The following is a 20,174-nucleotide window of genomic DNA, read 5'->3' on the forward strand; positions in this document are numbered from 1 at the left end:
GACTTGTTGGAAATGCAGAAATTGGGGGCTTCAGCTCATAGAATCTGCGATTCCGATGGGAGAGTATAATGGTATGGAGAACATAGGGATTAACGAGGATCCATGAAGATTTCAAGAAGAAGAGAAAGCCTTCTTTGTATTTCTTGATAATTTACATCCCATGACAATGGGTACTTATACAATAAGTCCTACGACTAAATAAGGAAAGAGAATATTACATAATCAATTACAATCAATACAATATCAGAAGATATCATATTACTCCTATAATTATGCTAGGAAATCCATATCAATCAACACTCCCCCTCAAGTTGGTGTAAAGATATCACACATGCCCAACTTGCAAACTAGTGTACGAAAAGTTTGTTTGTTGAGGCCTTTGGTAAACACATCAGCTAGCTACTTTCTGATGACACATGGAACAAACTCAAGACACCACTCATAACTTTTTCTTTGATGAAGTGTCGATCAATTTCCACATGCTTTGTTTTGTCATGCTGAACTGAATTATGAGTTAGACTGATTGCAACCTTGTTGTCACAATACAAGGAAATTTCCCTTTTTTTCAGAGAATCTCAATTCCTCGAATAGTTTTTGTAACCATAAAAGTTCACAAACACCTAGGCATAGCTCTATATTCTGCCTCCGCGCTTGATCTTGCAACTACACTTTGTTTCTTACTTCTCCGAGTGACCAGATTTCCTCCTATAAGTGCACTTTAACCAGATGTAGATTTTCCGTCATCTAGAGGTCCAGCCCAATCCGCATCCATAAAGACTTTTATTTGGAGGTGACCATGTTTGTAGAATAGTAGACCTTTCCTGGAGCAAACTTTAGATACCGTAAAATGTGAAAGACAGCTTGCGTATGAGGATCTAGGGGATCATGCATGAACTGACTCACCAAGCTGACTCAATAGGCTATGTCTGGTCTAGTGCGAGAAAGACAAATGAGTCTTCTAACCAGCATATGATATCTCTCCTTATCAACTAACTCTCTAACTCTGCTTTGTAGTTTCAATGGGTGATTCTGCTGGCTTGCAACCTATCATACCAGTTTATTTCAAGAGTTCCAGAATATACTTTCTTTGAGAAATAAAGATTCCTCTGTCTGATCTAGCAACCTCAATTCCCAAAAAGTATTGCAATTTTCCAGGATCCTTGATCTCGGATTCTTGGGCCAACAACTTCTTCAATCGGTCGTCTCCTCGTCATCTCCTGTCATTACTATGTCATCAACATAAACTATGGAAAGAGTGAATTTACCCTTGTGAAGTCTTCTAAAGAGGGTGTGATAGCATTGCTTTGTTTGTAACAGAAAGAGATCATTGTTTTGCGAGACCGCGCAAACCAAGCTTCGGGAGAGCTCGCTACGGTCCATACAAGGCTTTCTTCGCCATGCGCATACCTTTTCTTGACTTTGTTCAGTACCAAAACCAGGAGGAATCTCCATGTACACCTCTTCTTCTAAGTCTCCATGAAGAAGTGATTCTTCACATCAAACTGCTGGAAGTCCCAATCAAGATTAGCTGCACAAGATAAAAGAATTCTACTAGTGTTCATTTTCGCAACAGGGGCAAATGTCTCTTGATAATCCACTCCATAAGTCTGAGTGAATCCCTTAGCCACTAGTCTCATTTTGAATCTTTCAATCGAACCATCAGCTTTATGTTTTACAGTGACAACCCATTTGTAACTAACCAACTTTTTATCCGGTGGTGATGTGATAAGTTCTCAAGCTGAGTTCTTTGACAAGGCCTTCATTTCTTCAATTATAGCTTTCTTCCATTTGGAATCTGCAAAAGCTTCCCTCCAATTTTGGTGAATAGACACAGAAGAAATAAACAAGGCAAAGGCTCTATAAAAGGGAGACAAAGAATTATAAGAGGCAAAGTTAGATAAGGGGCGCGTGGTGTAAGATCTGACTCCTTTCCTGTGAGCAATAGGAAAATCTAACTCATTATAAAATGTAGATAACTCACCAGAAGAAGAAGGTTCGGCTTCGGCAGATCACATGATGGATTTTTCGGCTTCTTCTGCTATATTTCTCCTTGAGTAAGTTATCAAATCAGGGCTATCCAAACGCCCAACAGTCTCCTCCTGAATTCTTTCTCCAATTTCACTTTCCCTTGTGGCAGTAGTTTTAACAAAGGAACTAGGAAAAACTATCTCTTCTTCCTTATAATTCTCCCCTTGAAGAGGTGATGGTGTAATACTGAAATAGGGCTCAAATTTTCGAAAGGTAACATCCACGCTGACAAAGAATCTCCGAGAAGGAGGGTGATAGCATTTGTACCCTTTCTGTGTTTGAGAATACTCAATAAACACATATTTAAGACCTCTAAGATAAAGTCTCCCCGGAATTACTAGTGTGAACAAAGCAAACACAGCAAAATACCTTTGGAGGAACAATACATTTATTCTTACCCTTTAAAGCTTCCACGGGACTCCGAAAACTCAAAAGTTTTAAGAGGCATTCTATTGATAAGGTAGGCAGCTACTAAAAATGTATCCCCCAATATGTTTTTGGTAAATGCATTATAAATAGAAGGGAACTTGCCACTTCTAACAAGTGTCTGTTTTTTTCTTTCGGCAACCCTATTTTGTGCACTAGTATAAGGACAACTAATTTGATGGACTATCCCAAAAGTGTCACGACCCAACCAGAGGGCCGCGACGAGCACCCGGTGCTATCCCACCCGAGCACCCCTTAACATACTTTTACATCACATTTAGGTGAGCCATATAGCTAAATCATGCTTTTCATTCATCATCATTCTAATCTCGTTGGGCAACAACACGTCTATATCATCATTAACAACTATGCCCATATAAATGTACATAAGCCGACAAGGCTATCAAAATAATATCCCAAAATATAGGCCGACAAGGCCAACCATATCTAACCATATACACATGTCTACGAGCCTCTAAGAAGAATACGTCATATCATAACATATGGGCGGGACAGGACCCCGCCGTACCCATGAATATGTACACAAAAGAATCTATACCAAAAGCTGTAGCTCCGAATGAGGTGGAGCTCCGCTATGTAGTCCCGGGAGAAAATATACCTATGGATCAAGTCCGTCTCCCCGGCCACTGCGGGCATGACGCAAGATCCACAAACAAAAGGACGTCAGTACGAAGAATGTACTAAGTATGTAAAGCATGATCAACAGCAATTATGAAACCATAATAGACAACATATGAAATAGCATAGAATGGGAGATAGTAGCATCATCATCATAGCACTTACTTGCTTTCCGACATTCCATTTCTATTGCGTATCCATGTTCATACATCCATATCCGTACTCATTTACCTTTCGTATCCATTTTCATATTCGTATTCATATTTCCTTTCATACTCATGTTCATATTATATACATTGCATATACATAGCCTTTACTTAGCATTTACATATACTTAACATATTCGTACTCATATTGATGTCATATACATAGCATTTATATAGCATACCCGACCATAAAGGTTCAGTGTATATACATATCTACTATATTCTACCCGGCCATATAAGGTCGGGGTTTCATAATAGCCACACGTGGGCACATATACATATAAGCGCATAAGCATCTTTAGCTTTTTTTACTATCGTCACTCATTACATTTATCCTTAAAGGAGTTCTCATCATATAAGAAACCTAGTACAATCGTATCATATCTAGGATCATAAGCTTAGTAGCTTTTAGAGATGGGATCATTAGAGAACATCATAGGCTCATAGAAGGAGAGATATTTGGCCAAAGAACCATGCCTTATGAAAGAAGGGTTAGCCTTACATACCTTTCCGTTCAACTATTCTATCACTTGCACGTGCTTCTTCAATGCTCACGTTTCTACCATCATTAAAGTGCATACTAACATTAGAGAATCGATAGCTTAGCATTCATGACTAAAGCTAGGGAAAATTGGACAGCATCTCCTTTATTTATACAACTTCCTCCATATCATATATCAACTCCCAAACATCAATAATAATATTCACAATACCATCACAATAGCCTTTATTCAACTACATTATCCTTACTTCTCAATTCATTTCAATTCATCCGTATTCATGGCCATATCACACAATTCCGTTCATTCATATACAAGGTCTATTCCATGTTCTTAACATCATTCATAACATGATTATAATCGTAATGTATCAAGAATTATAACTCAATCCAAACATTTACTCAAAAGTGACACTATTCCCACATTCATGACCCATTTCTTATTTCCTTATATAATCCATGTGTTTCAACTTTCACATACCTTAAATAACATGGAGATGTCATAAAACTTACCTTAGAAGGTGTAGGATTGAACCTTGGGTGCAAATACCTCACTTGAGCAAAACCCTAGTTTTTCCTTCACTTGGATTCCTTGTTTTTGATGAACTTAAATGGGTTTTCTTACTTTTGATTCACTCGGTTTGATGATAAGAACCTTTGATTTCCCTTGGATTCTTGTTCATGAAATGTATGTGATTTCTAGAGACTTTAGAGAGAAGTGGGGAAGTGTTGGAATGAAATAATGAAGTTGGGATCACATTTAAAGACTTGGAATATTTCGGCCGTCGGGAGTTCCATGGAACATGGTGTTGTCCGTGGTTACGGTCGTGGTTCACCACCATCCAGCCACCATCTCTCTCGGGGACTTCCACGGACCCTTCCACGGTGCGTGGAACATTCTATGGTCCGTGGAACATGGTCGTGAAACCCACAGTTTCACCGAAGTTGTTCCCGTCATCTCGCTTGATCTCCAATCCTTATGGAACCTTCTTAACACTTGTTTATCACTTCATTAACAATATAAGGGGCATTATAACTCTTTCCCATAACATCATTAAGTCATTATTAGTTCGATACTCGTAAATCTTAGGATGACATATACCTTGCTTTCCTTAACAACTTTCATCTCCTACTTCCAATGTCTTTGGAAATCTTAATTAGGACCATTATGGGCTATTTATTACTTATTGAAATACCATACTCTTCGTGCTCTTCATTAGTCTATTCACTGTGCATCAATGGAAAATTTTCCGAGGTGTAACATTCTTTCCCCCTTAAGAACATTCGTCCTCGAATGTTAAGCATTCGGGAATTCTACGAAAATTTTACCAGAGTTTCCCCTATAATATGGCACTACCATCCTGTCACAATAACCCATAATAACAATGTCTCACAGGGCCACAACATAATAGCAATAGAATTTGGCCATACACGACCCAAATGCATGAAAGGAAAACATACATATCTTATGATCTTGATGTCTCATCTTGGCCCTCTTCCGGGGGCTGAAATAGGTGCGGATATTTGGATTTCATAATTTCTTCCGCTTCCCATGTCATCTCTTCTCGGTTATTATTTTTCCATAAAACTTTAATTGAGGCCACTTCTTTGTTTCTAAGCCTCCGTACTTGCCTATCTAGTATGGCAATGGGTTTTTCATCATAAGCTAACTTTTCTGTTACCTGAACATCATTTACTGGGATGATCCTAGTAGGATCTCTAACACAATTACGAAGCATCGAGACATGGAAAACTGGATGAACTGACTCCAAATCAAGAGGTGAATTTAATTCGTAAGCTACTTGGCCTACTCTGCGCACAATCTCATAAGGCCCAATGTACCGGGGACTAAGCTTCCCTTTTTGCCAAATCTCATTACACCCTTCATTGGTGACACTTTCAAGAATACCCAATCTTTAACTTGGAACTCTAAGTCCCTTCGACGATTATCCGCATAGGACTTTTGACGACTTTGGGCTATTAACAACCGGTCTTGTATGAGCTTAACTTTCTCTATGGCTTGCTGGACCATCAGTTTAGCCTCTCCTATTTCAAACCACCCAATTGGGGATCTACACTTTCGCCGATATAAAGCCTCATACGGTGCCATTTGGATGCTAGAATGATAACTATTATTGTAAGCAAACTCAATGAGTGGTAAGTGATCATCCCAATTACCTCCAAAATCTAACATACATGCCCGTAATATATCCTCAAGAGTCTGAATGGTACGTTCAGCTTGTCCATCGATGTGGATGAAATGCCGTGCTAAGGCTCACATGAGTCCCTAAACCCTCTTGGAAGGACTTCCGAAATTAGCCATAACCGAGTTCCTCTCGTCCGAGATAATAGATCCGGAACACCATGAAGTTGCACTATCTCTTTAACATAGAGCTTTGCATAATCTTCTCGCTACATACGTCGTTCGACCGGTAAGAAATGAGCCGACTTAGCGAGTCTATCCACAATCACCCATATAGAATCATACTTACGTCGAGAACGGGGTAAGCCTGTAATGAAGTCCATGTTAATCACTTCCCACTTCCAAGTTAGGATTTCTATAGCTTGCAACAATCCGCCCGGCTTTTGGTTCTCGATTTTCACTTGTTGACAATTGGGACATTGAGCTACAAATTCTGCTATATCTTTCTTCATCCCATTCCACCAATACATGGATTTAAGATCATTATACATTTTCGTTGCTCTGGGGGTGGACGGAATAACGGAAACAATGAGCTTCTCTCAATATTCGATGGCGTAAACCACGCCACATTAGGAATACATAATCTACCTCGACATCGGAGAACTCCGTCTCTGCAATCTCAAATGATGACTCCTCTTTCGAGGAAGTGTATCTCCGTAATGCATTAGCATGGGATCTTCGTATTGTCGCTTTTTCACTTCCACTACTAGCGACGAGGCGGCTGAATTCGAATGGTAGTTCCCTGCTACCTGAGTCCACTACTCGAACTTCTAGGCTAGCTAACTGCTGGAGCTCACGAGCCATTTCTCTTTTCTCTGGTTGTACATCACACAAACTTCCCATAGATCTGCGGCTAAGAGCGTTAGCCACAACATTTGCCTTTCCGGGGTGATATAGAATGTCAACATCATGATCTTTTAGCAATTCCAACCATCGTCGTTGCCACAAATTCAACTCTTTTACGTTTGAATATGTACTGAAGGCTTTTATGATCTGTGTAAATATCCACATGAACACTAGATAAATAATGTCTCCATATCTTTAATGCGTGAATCACTACAGCCAGTTCTAGATCATGAGTTGGATAATTCTTTTCATGTTTCCGTAATTGCCTTGAAGCATACGCAATCACCTTGCCATGTTGCATCAATACGCAGCCTAGCCCAATACCTGAAGCATCGCAATAAACAACATAACCTTCCAATCCCTCTGGAAATGTTAGGACCGGTGTCGAAGTCAATCTATCTTTTAGCTCTTAGAAACTACGTTCACAAGCATCTGTCCATTAAACTTTGCTGATTTCTGGGTCAGCTTTGTGAGTGGTGCAGATATAGAAGAGAAACCTTCAACAAATCTCCTGTAATAACCCGCTAAGAAAAGCTACGAACCTCCGTAGGGGTTGTGGGCCTTGGCCAAGTCTTTACGGCCTCAATCTTTTGGCTATCTACCCGAATACTATCAGCTGAAACAATGTGCCCCACAAATGTCACTGAGTTTAACCAGAACTCACACTTAGAAAATTTTGCAAACAACTCTCGAGTTTGAAGAACTCTAAGGACAGTAAGCAAATGATCCGCATGTTCTGCCTCGGATCTAGAATACACCAAGATATCGTCAATGAATACAATCACAAACAAATCTAGGAAGGGCCTGAACACATCATTCATCAAATCCATAAACACTGCCGGTGCATTAGTTAGCCCAAATGACATTATCCGCAACTCAAAATAGCCATATCTCGTTCTGAAGGCTGTCTTAGGGATATCTTTCTCCCTAACTCTCACTTGGTGATACCCGGATCTCAAATCTATCTTTGAAAATCATCTGGCACCTTGTAATTGGTCAAACAAGTCATCGATCCTCGGAAGAGGATATTTATTCTTAATCGTCACCTTATTCAATTGCCGATAATCAATGCACATTCTCAAAGAGCCGTCTTTCTTTCGGACAAATAACACGGGTGCTCCCCACGGGGATGAACTAGGCCTAATAAAGCCTTTCTCAAGCAAGTCTTTCAATTGCTCCTTCAACTCTTTCAATTCTGCGGGGGCCATTCTATAAGGAGGAATAGATATAAGCTTAGTGTCTGGCAACACATCAATAGCAAAATCGATCTCCCGCTCAGGAGGAGGCCTGGAAGTTCTTCCGGGAACACATCCGGAAATTCATTCACCACGGGGACTGACTGAAGAGTCGGCGGTTCAGCTTCTACATCTTGAACTCGCACTAGATGATAGAACCTTTTGTGATCATTTTCCTTGCCTTTAGATAGGAAATAAACCTACCCTTTGATGATGCCGTATTTCCTTTCCATTCTAAAACTGGTTCTCCCGGAAATTAGAAACGAACCATTTTCATTCTACAATCAACATTGGCGTAGCAAGATGCCAACCAATCTATGCCCATAATAACATCAAAATCTACCATTTTTAACTCATGCAAGTCAATCATAGTACGACAATCACAAATCACAATTAAAAAGTTTCTATATACTCGGCTAGCTATTACCGATTCACCAACGGGTGTAGACACCTCAAAAGGTTTGATCGACTCCTGTTTGATTCTAAACCGACCCGCAATATACGGAGTAACATATGACAATGTGGAGCTTGGATCTATCAAAGCATATACATCATGAGAAAATACCGATAATATATCCGTGACCACGTCGGAGAGAAGACTCAAGATCTTGGCGTCCAGCCAAAGCATAAATACGGTGCCGAGGACCGCTAGAGGCGGGGACTCTCCCCCGCCTCTACCATGGCCGACCGGGGCATGTGAACACGGCCCCATAGGGCGTATAGATGCCGAAGATCCGCCACCGACCACGAAGGCCGGGTCCTCGCCACCAACTGAGGGGCAATCACGCATAATATGGCCTGGCCGACCACATGAATAGCAACCCTCTGAACCCAATCTGCATTGACCCCAATGTAACTTCCCACACTGGGAACATCGTGGTATGGGTGGCCTCGCCTGACCCGAATCACCTCTAAACTGAGATCCCGAAAAGCTCTGACTCGGCCCGAGGTGAGTAGATCTATCAAATCTCTAGCCTGAATACCGTGGAGGCGCACTAGTCATAGAATAGCCCGAATGTCTAGAAGACTGTTGTCTGTGCCCGCCTCTATACTCACTCATTGGACCCGAAGATCTAGCCCTCTTGTTATGCCCTCTATCATGCTCACGCTCACTTCTTTGTTGTTGTAGACTTTCTTCTAAATTCTGAGCATGGGCTTGGATGCGTAAAATGTCCATATTGTCCTGAAGGGATGCGGTCAAGCATCTATCCATCAAATGTGGCCCAAGGCCTTTCACAAATCAGTGCACTCGGTCACCCATATCTGCTACCATGGCCGAAGCATACCTAGCCAAGGAATTGAAGCGGAGACTATACTCTAGAGCACTCATGCTCCCTTGCCTCAAATTCAAGAACTTGTCGACTCTAGCTCGCCGAACTTCTGGAGGCAAATAATGTCGGAGAAATGCATCCACAAATTCTTGTCATACCGGAGGAGGTGCATTAGCTCCCCGTGAAGCCATCCAAACCATATACCAATGAACCGCGACATCCCTCAATCTATAGGTCGCTAACTCTACCGATTCGGTGTCCGAAGCATGTATCAATCAAAGCTTCCTCAACATACCATCAATAAAATTCTGAGGGTCCTCATCCGGCTTTGACCCAAAGAATTCCGGAGGGTTCAAACTAATGAAGTCACAGGCTCTTGCACTAACAGCCCTATCACCTTGCCCTGTGCTTTGCCTCTGAGTCTGGGCAGCAACCAATTGAGTCAGTAAATGAATGGCCTCTTTCACATCTTGGCCTGAAGCATCCGGTGGAGGAACCGGAGGTGCTGGAGCTGGGGCGGAGGCTCCCTCACGCTCCTCTAATATAGGCACTGAACGGGAGGACTGAGATTGAGCCGCACTCTGGGACTCACTTTCCTCTACTACCGGTGGCGGTGCTCTTTCGACGACTTTTCGCCACCGTCTTGCCCTTTGGGCCGCTGTAGCCTTTTTCTTTACGGGCGTTTAAAATACACAACACACTGTTAAGGAACAAGAAGTTCTTATTTCATAGCTCTATCGCACGATTCTTACGAAGAAAGAAGGTCATTCATTCCTAAAATGCCCGCAGCTTCTTGTTTATAAGTGTGGCGCGCAACACACCCATAACCAAGACTCTACTAGACACGGCTCGTAGACACACCCTAGGACTGAACTGCTCTGATACCACTTTTGTCACGACCCAACCGGAGGGCCGCGACGAGCACCCGGTGCTATCCCACCCGGGCACCCCTTAACATACTTTTACATCACATCTAGGTGAGCCACATAGCTAAATCATGCTTTTCATTCATCATCATTCTAATCTCATTGGGCAACAACACGTCTATATCATCATTAACAACTATGCCCATATAAATGTACATAAGCCGACAAGGCTATCAAAATAATATCCCAAAATATAGGCCGACAAGGCCAACCATATCTAACCATATACACATGTCTACGAGCCTCTAAGAAGAATACGTCATATCATAACATATGGGCGGGACAGGACCCCGCCGTGCCCATGAATATGTACACAAAAGAATCTATACCAAAAGCTGTAGCTCCGAATGAGATGCAGCTCCGCTATGTAGTCCTGGAGAAAATATAGCTATGGATCAAGTCTGTCTCCCGGCCACAAGGCATGACGCGCGGCGTCCACAAACAAAAGGACGTCAGTACGAAGAATGTACTGAGTATGTAAAGCATGATCAACAGCAATTATGAAACCATAATAGACAACATATGAAATAGCATAGAATGGGAGATAGTAGTATCATCATCATAGCACTTACTTGCTTTCCATAGGGACATTCCATTTCTATTGCATATCCGTGTTCATACATCCATATCCGTACTCATTTACCTTTCGTATCCATTTTCATATTCCTATTCATATTTCCTTTCATACTCATGTTCATATTATAGACATTGCATATACATAGCCTTTACTTGGCATTTACATATACTTAACATATTCGTACTCATATTGATGTCATATACATAGCATTTATATAGCATACCCGACCACAAAGGTTCGGTGTTTCACATACCTGGCCCTACCAAGGCTCAGTGTCATACCTGGCCCTACCAAGGCTCAGGGTTATCCGTACCCAACTGCAGTGGTGCGCGCGCATTACATATATATACATATCTACTATATTCTACCCGGCCATATAAGCTCGGGGTTTCATAATAGCCACACATGGGCACATATACATATAAGCTCATAAGCATCTTTAGCTTTCTTTGCTAACGTCACTCATTACATTTATCCTTAAAGGAGTTCTCATCGTATAAGAAACCTAGTACAATCGTATCATATCTAGGATCATAAGCTTAGTAGCTTTTAGAGATGGGATCATTAGAGAACATCGTAGGCTCATAGAAGGAGAGATATTTGGCCAAAGAACCATGCCCTTATGAAAGAAGGGTTAGCCTTACATACCTTTCCGTTCAACTATTCTATCACTTGCACGTGCTTCTTCAATGCTCACGTTTCTACCTTCATTAAAGTGCATACTAACATTAGAGAATCGATAGCTTAGCATTCATGACTAAAGCTAGGGAAAATTGGACAGCATCTCTTTTATTTATACAACTTCCTCCATATCATATATCAACTCCCAAACATCAATAATAATATTCACAATACCATCACAATAGCCTTTATTCAACTACATTATCCTTACTTCTCAATTCATCCGTATTCATGGCCATATCACACAATTCCGTTCATTCATATACAAGGTCTATTCCATGTTCTCAACATCATTCATAACATGATTATAATCATAATGTATCAAGAATTATAACTCAATCCAAACATTAACTCAAAAGTGACACTATTCCCACATTCATGACCCATTTCCTAATTCCTTATATAATCCAAGTGTTTCAACTTTCACATACCTTAAATAACACGGAGATGTCATAAAACTTACCTTAGAAGGTGTAGGATTGAACCTTGGGTGCAAATACCTCACTTGAGCAAAATCCTAGTTTTTCCTTCACTTGGATTCCTTGTTTTTGATGAACTTAAATGGGTTTTCTTACTTTTGATTCACTCGGTTTGATGATAAGAACCTTTGATTTCCCTTAGATTCTTGTTCATGAAATGTATGTGATTTCTAGAGACTTTAGAGAGAAGTGGGGAAGTGTTGGAATGAAATAATGAAGTTGGGATCACATTTAAAGACTTGGAATATTTCAGCCCGTCGGGAGTTCCATGGAACATGGTGTTGTCCGTGGTTCTGGTCGTGGTTCACCACCATCTAGCCACCATCTCTGTTGGGACTTCCACGGACCCTTCCACGGTGCGTGGAACATTCTATGGTCCGTGGAACATGGTCGTGAAACCCACAGTTTCACCGAAGTTGTTCCCGTCGTCTCATTTGATCTCCAATCCTTATGAAACCTTCTTAACACTTGTTTATCACTTCATTAACAATCTAAGGGGAGTTATAACTCTTTCCCATAACATCATTAAGTCATCATTAGTTCGATACTCGTAAATCTTGCCCGACACATGACATATACCTTGCTTTCCTTAACAACTTTCGTCTCCTACTTCCAATGTCTTTGGAAATCTTAATTAGGACTATTAAGGGCTATTTCTTACTTATTGAAATACCATACTCTTCGTGCTCTTCGTTAGTCTATTCACTGTGCATCAACGGAAAATTTTTCGAGGTGTAACAAAAAGACTCCAAATAAGCTCCAAAAGTTTTATCCATGTATTTTGTGCCATTGTCAGTTCGAAAGATCTTTATCTTAGCTTCAAGCTGAGTACAAATCATTTTATGAAATGACTGAAAGTCGGTCCTTTTTTCGCTCTTTTAGGACTCTAGATTTTCCCATTAGTATGGAGTGCCCCTAAAGCACTGATTACTGCTAAAATGGGCACTATGTTCCCCGAAAATGGTGGTTATGTTGTGTGGGTTTCATCTGCTTTAGGCCTATATTGAGGCTTTCAGCAAGGTTGGATGAAATGTCATAGTTGAGTCATTGACATTGCACTTTACCCAGTTATGTTCCTGGATTACCTTAAATCAGCTATCCTTGCATTAGCTGGTGGGATTCCTATAGTTATAGCTGTTTTTAGCCCTTATGGTGTTTCTCACTTACATGAACTACAGAGGTTTAACCAGTATTTTAAAAGGTAGGGGCGTGAGGCGGTTTTACTTAGCATGGGGCGAGGCGTAAGCCCTGAGGCATGGGCGTAATACCTATGGATCTTTAATTTTTTTATTTATCATATAGTAAATAGTCCAGACAGCACTTGTGGGATTACACTGGATATATTATTAATATAGTAAAATAATATAATAACACAAAAATTATATAAAAAAATACATTAATATTTTAAAAAGTTTGGGACTTAGGTCAAAAACTAAAGACCAATGACAAGTGAAGATGGAAAGTTCGGCATATTTTTTAAAAGAAAGTTTAAGTGATATTCACCTTCGCGGTGTTCTCCAATACTCCCTCCGTCCCGTTTTAAGTGTCTTACTTTGCTTTTTGGTTTGTCCCAAAAAAAAGTGTCTCTTTCTATATTTAGTAAGTTTTTCAATTTTAAGGTAAGTTTAAAACCACAAAATTTTAAAAATCCCACACATCTTTAATTTAAGATCATAAGATTCAAAGGTCTCCATTTATTTCTTAAACCCCATGCCGAGTCAAACTAAGACACTTAAATTGGGACGGAGGGAGTAGTAAATATGTAATACTATGACTTGTTATTTGAGTTAGTCTCGATCATCTTATTTCCATAAATGAAAAAACTGTTGATTTGGTATTGATGATTAAGATTGAGATGTTGATTTGATATTGATGATTAAGATTGATAGCTTAAGTATAGGAATATATTGTATTAATGTAATTGATTGTGTATATTGTCTTTCCTTAATTAGTCTTAAAACTCATGTATAAGTACTCATTCTCATGGGTTGTATAATTACTCAGAAATACAAGAAGCCTTTTCTTCTTGCTAAAACTCTTCATGGTATCAGAGTCATTGCTGCCTTTTTTAGGTAAGTTTTCTCCCTCGCAGCATTAGGGTTCCATTTTTTATCAAAGAGGGGTCGAGTTTTTCTCTCTCTTTGTGGCTGCCTGCACAAAAAAACTCCTTCCGTTCAGTTCTTTTTTGAATTGTTTTCTATGTTTGGGTGGTTGGAACATTACGAGCATCTCCCTACCAGTTTTGATTTTTTTCCGTCACCGGAATTAGGGTTCCGGCGTGCCAGCTAACTTTCCAGCCAAATCTACAACCTTTCGGCGAATTTTTTTCTGGAAATTTTTTTTCAGATCTCGGTCGTAGGCCTATTCTGACCCTTCCATCCAGGTTCTGACAAATTCTAGCCATGGAGAATTTTTCCGGCAACTAGCTTGCAAATCTGATCTCCACCCGTAGAGTTCTGGCGGGTCAGATTCATTTTTTCCTGGCGAGTTATTATTCAGTCTTCTTTTGTGAGATTCTTGAATCCAGGTTCTAAAGTTGCTCTTTTCAGATTCTAAATTCTGTTTAGGTTATTATCTAGTAGATAATATGGGTGACACTACTTCTGGAGTCTCTGGATGAAGTTCAACATCTTCGCCGTCTTCTGTACAAACTTAACTCCTTTAGTGTTGCTAGTTCCAATTATGTGCAGTCACGTATTGCTTTTAATGCTCAGCTTAATTGTTGGATTATTGATTCTAGTGCGAATAGACATATGACAGGCTCTTCTAAAGGCTTTCAAAACTATTCTCCTAGTCCCAAAAGGGATTATGTCATAATAGCCAATGGCTCCCTAACCCTGCCTCCGGAGCAAGTTCAATCGTTTGTACCCCTGATATTACCTTTCCATCTATTCTTCATGTTCCTGACTTTCCTATTTACCTATTATCTATTAGTGTTATCACCAAAGAACTAAACTATAGTGTCAAATTCTTTCCTGATTATTGTGTTTTTCAAGACATTCAAACAAGGAAGAAGATTGGCAGTGGTTGGTAGATTGCATGATGGCTTATATTTGATCGATGGAACTCAAGATTCTGGTCAGGCCTTTTTTGTAGGAAATAAGGATATCAACAGAGAAATAATACAGTGGCATAGACGGTTGGGGCACCCATCTTTTTTTTCTTTAAAGAAGTTATACCCTAGTTTATTTTCTAGAACTAAGTTTGAATCTTTGTCTTGTGATGCTTGTGAATATGCCAAGCATGCTAAAAATTCTTATCCTCTGAATGATAATAAAAGCACAATTCCCTTTTCGATTATTCATTTGTACTCAGCTTGAGGCTAAGATAAAGATCTTTCGAACTAACAATGGCACAGAATACATGGATAAAACTTTTGGAGCTTACTTGGAGTCTTTTGGGATAATCCATCAAACTAGTTGTCCTCATACAAGGGCACAAAATGGGGTTGCAGAAAGAAATAATATGCATTTGTTAGAAGTAGAAAGATCCCTTTTGTTTACTATGAATCTGCCGAAGCCTTACTGGGGATGTCACTCTAGTAGCTGCCTACCCCATCAAAGAATGCCACTTAAAACTCTCAATTTTTAGAGTCCTTTAGAAGCTTTAAATGGTAAAAATGACTATATTGTTCCTTCAAATATATTTGAGTGTATTTGCTTTGTTCACAATAGGAACTCTGGGAAACTTGAACTTAGAGCTCTTAAATATATCTTTATTGGGTATTCTCCAACACAGAATGGGTACAAATGCTATCACCCTCCTTTTAGGAGATTCTTTGTCAGCATGGATGTTACCTTTCGGAAATTTGAGCCCTATTTTAGTATTACACCATCACCTCTTCAAGGGAAGAATTATAAGGAAGAAGATATGGTTTTTCCTAGTTCGCTTGTTGAAACTACTGCCACAAGGGAAAGTAAAATTAGAGAAAGAATTTAGGAGGAGACTGTTGGGCATTTGGATAGGCCTGATTTGATAACTTACTCAAGGAGAAATAGAGCAAAAGAAGCCATCATGCAACCTGCAGAAGCTAAACCTTCTTCTTATGGTGAGTTATCTATATTTCCTAATGAGTTAGATTTACCTATTGCTCACAGGAAGGAGACAGATCTTGCACCAAACACCCTTTATCTAACTTTTTTTCCTATAATTCTTTGTCTCCCTCCTATAAAGCCTTGGCCTTATATATTTCTTTAGTGTCTATTCCCCAGAATTGGAGGGAAGCTTTTGCAGATTCTAAATGGAAGCAAGCTATGATGGAAGAAATGAAGGTCTTATCAAATAATGAGACTTGGGAACTTGTCACATCACCACCAGATAAGAAGTTGGTTGGTTGCAAATGGGTCTTCACTGTAAAACATAAATAAATTTAGAGATTTAAAGAAAGATTGGTGGCTAAAGGATTCACTCAGACTTATGGAGTGGATTATCAAGAGACGTTTGCTCCTGTTGCAAAAATGAACACTATTAGAATTCTTTTGTCTTGTGCAGCTAATCTTGACTGGGACTTATAATAATTTGATGTGAAGAATGCATTTCTTCATGGAGACTTAGAAGAAGAGGTGTACATGGGGATTCCTCCTGGTTTTAGTACTGAACAAAGTCAAGGAAAGGTATGCAGACTGAAGAAAGCCTTGTACAGATTGAAGAAATCTCCTAAAGCTTAGTTTGACAAATTCTACAAAGCAATGATCTATTTTGGTTACCAACAAAGCAATGCAGATCACACGCTCTTTATAAGACATCAAAAGGGTAAACTCACTCATAGTTTATGTTGATAACATAGTAATGACAGGAGATGACAAGGAGGAGAGGACCCGATTGAAGAAGTTGTTGGCACAAGAATTTGAGATCAAGGATCTAGGGAAACTACAGTACTTCTTAGGAATTGAAGTTGCTAAATCAAAAGGAGGAATATTTATTTCTCAAAAAAAGTATATTTTGGATCTCTTGAAAGAAACAGGTATGACAGGTTGCAAACCAGCAGAATCACCCATTAAAAGCAATCTCAAACTACAAAGAGGAGTTGGAAAGTTAGTTGATAAAGAGAGATATCAGATGCTTGTTGGAAGATTTATTTATCTCTCTCACACTAGACTCGTATTACATAGCCTATTATTCGGTCTGGGTGAGTCGGTTCATGCATGATCCCCAGATCCCTCATACGAGTCGTCTTTCACATTTTTGCGGTATCGAAGTATGCTCCAGAAAAGGTCTACTTCACCTGCATATGGTCACCTCTAAATAGAATCCTTTGCGTATGCGCATTGGGTTGGATCTATAGATGACAGAAGATCTACATCCTACTGTACACTCGTAGGAGGAAACTTGGTCACTTGAAGAAGCAAGAAGCAAAGTGTAGTTCCTAGATCAAGTGCGGAGGCAGAATATAGAGCTATGGCCTAGGGTGTCTGTGAAATTTTGTGGTTATAAAAACTACTAGAGGAATTGAGATTGTCTGAAAAAAGGAAACTTTCCTTGTATTGTGACAACAAGGCCGCAATCAAGATAGCTCGAAATCCACCAAAGATAACTGAACAAAGCATGTTGAAATTGATTGACACTTCATCAAAGAAAAAGTCTCGAGTGGTGCCTTGAGTTTGTTCCATGTGTCATCGGAAAAACAACTAGCTGATGTGTTTACCAAAGGCCTCAACAAACGGACTTTTCATACACTGGTTTGCAAGTTGGACATGTGCAACATCTTTGCACCAACTTGAGGGGGAGTGTTGATTTGGTATTGATGATTAAGATTGAGATGTTAATTTGATATTGATGATTAAGACTGATAGCTTAATTATAGGAATATATTGTATTAATGCAATTGATTGTGTAATATTGTCTTTCCTTATTTAGTCATAAAACTCATGTATAAGTACTCATTCTCATGGGTTGTATAATTATTCAGAAATACAAGAAGTCTTTTCTTCTTGCTAAAATTCTTCAAAAACTATTAAGCATCATTCATTTTTTAAAGTATCATGAGGGTCATAGTGTTAACAAAATAATTTGAAACATAATTTGTCGAAGAACTGTTAAGCGAGCCCCGAACGTTGGGTGTTAAGTGTATTTATGACGTATAGTTGGGCGCTTAGGGCGTAAGCCTCACGAAACTAAGCAGCACACATGAGCCCGAGGCGTTTACCAATGCCCTGCCCAAGGGCGAGCCTCGAGGCGAGTCCTAAAACTGCCTTTTAAAACATTGGATTTAACTATTGTTGGATGGGTGTCTGTCTTGCTTAGTATATTGTAGATCCTACTTTTTGTAGTTATGGGGATCATTTCGATTCCCAAATTAAGGCCTGCTAGATGGTTAGTGGCATATGTACATAGTATTGATTGGAACTTGTGTCTGAATACACTCTTCTAGAATCTGAATTATTGGGATTCAATAAGTACTCTTGCCGGAGAAGTACATAACCCGAAAAAGACTCTGTCTAAGGAACTGTTTTACGCTGTGATTTTAGTTGTCTTTGTCGTGCTTTTTCCCTTTACTGATTGATACTGTAGTTGTTCCTTGAGCGTGACTTGTGGACTGATGGCTACTTCTCAGACGTTACAAGGATACTTGGTGGAGTTTGGCTTAGATGTTAGGTTCAATGGGCTGCTGCAGTATCAAATATGGGGATGTTTGTAGCTGAAACAAGCAACGACTCTTTTCAGTTATACTTAGTATGGCAGAGAGGGGAATTGCTTCGCGAAGAGATCTCGCCATGGAACTCCTTTAATTGGGATTCTTCTCTCTGCCCCTGATGTGATTTTACTTTCATGGTTGAGCTTTCAGGAGATAGTAGCAGTAGAAAATTTCTTGTATTGCTTTTGAATGATCTGGGAATTTGCCGTATTTTTAGATTTTTATATTTTTTAGAGAATGTTAAAATACCTCACTGTTGCTGTATTTTTATATTTTTTGAATTGATTTCAGAAGTTGATCCATGCATTCCATATTATATTCAGTCTTACTTTAACATTCCTGAATTTCAGAAGGCTATGCACGCGAACACTTCAAATCTTCCTTATCCATGGGAAAGCTGCACGTATAATTAAGGCTCTTGATTTAGAGGGGGAAAAAATTATCTTTTTCTATTGTCTACATTTATAAGTAATTCAAACACTAATCATAAATTTTCTTTTTATTGAGAACAGTAGCACACTTAATCTCAGTTGAAATGACAAACCACTCTTGCATCAGTTGATGAAGAGTGGCTTAAGGATCTGGCTGAATAGGTAAGTATTTAAGAGAAAAATGTACACAATTTAAATACTTCAGCCATGCGTATTGCTAATCGATTTACACGCTAAAAAAAGTTAATCACATATATTTCCTTGAGCAATGGAGATGACATGGCAAGTAAAGCCACTTCCAGCTGTAGAATACCCTCCACCTAGCCAAAGAATCAAACCAGTTATAAGACAATTCAATTACCAAATCTATCCACCTAGCAAAAGAATCAATCAATCTTAAGAGAAACAAACTAGGCAAATGATGGATTAATTACCAGTCTCTGGCGGCCTTCCACTACTTGTTTGAAATGGAATACTATGTACATGAACTACAAGAAATCTGTCTTTTTGTGGCGACAAACGTCGCTGCAAAAGCTCGGAAAGTCGCCACTAAAACGATATAGTGGCGACTTTAGGGTTGCTGCAAGTAATTCTGAAACTCTAATCGCCACAATACCCTTACATTAGTGACGACTTTGGTCGCCACAAATACTATTTGTTGTTGTGACAAAGCCTTGTAATCTATGTTTTCAACTATAACAGCCATAATTCTATAGATTTCTAAAGGAGACATAATTTCTTAAACTAATAGGCATGTATATTTCTATCAATTTCCTACCAATATTAAGAGCATCCATTATTATTCAACAAACACCAATAAAATTTCCGAGCCCACTATTATAATTAATTTCATTACTAAAAAGTCGATAAGCATATATTACAAGTACTTCATTATTCATGTCAGTGTACTCATATACATATGAGGTAAACAACAGAACAGTAAATACCTTCAAACTCCTTGGTTGATGTCATATGTGATTGTTTAGGAACCTTGTCCCTGTTATTAAGAAAAAAAGAAAAAAAAAGGATCACTTTGAGAATTCTCATAAATCAATATTACGGGTGACCACAGTAACATTAAAACTTAAAAGAG

At 39.3% G+C, this 20,174-nt stretch overlaps 1 pseudogene; it reads left to right on the forward strand.

Annotated features, from left to right (window-relative positions):
- The first annotated feature begins 12,284 nt into the window (after positions 1 to 12,284).
- LOC132054217 (probable polyamine transporter At1g31830) lies at positions 12,285 to 19,243 on the forward strand (annotated as a pseudogene).
- Positions 19,244 to 20,174: the final 931 nt, after the last annotated feature.

This window comes from Lycium ferocissimum, chromosome 4 (assembly GCF_029784015.1).
Source record: "Lycium ferocissimum isolate CSIRO_LF1 chromosome 4, AGI_CSIRO_Lferr_CH_V1, whole genome shotgun sequence".
Taxonomy (NCBI): Eukaryota; Viridiplantae; Streptophyta; class Magnoliopsida; order Solanales; family Solanaceae; genus Lycium; species Lycium ferocissimum.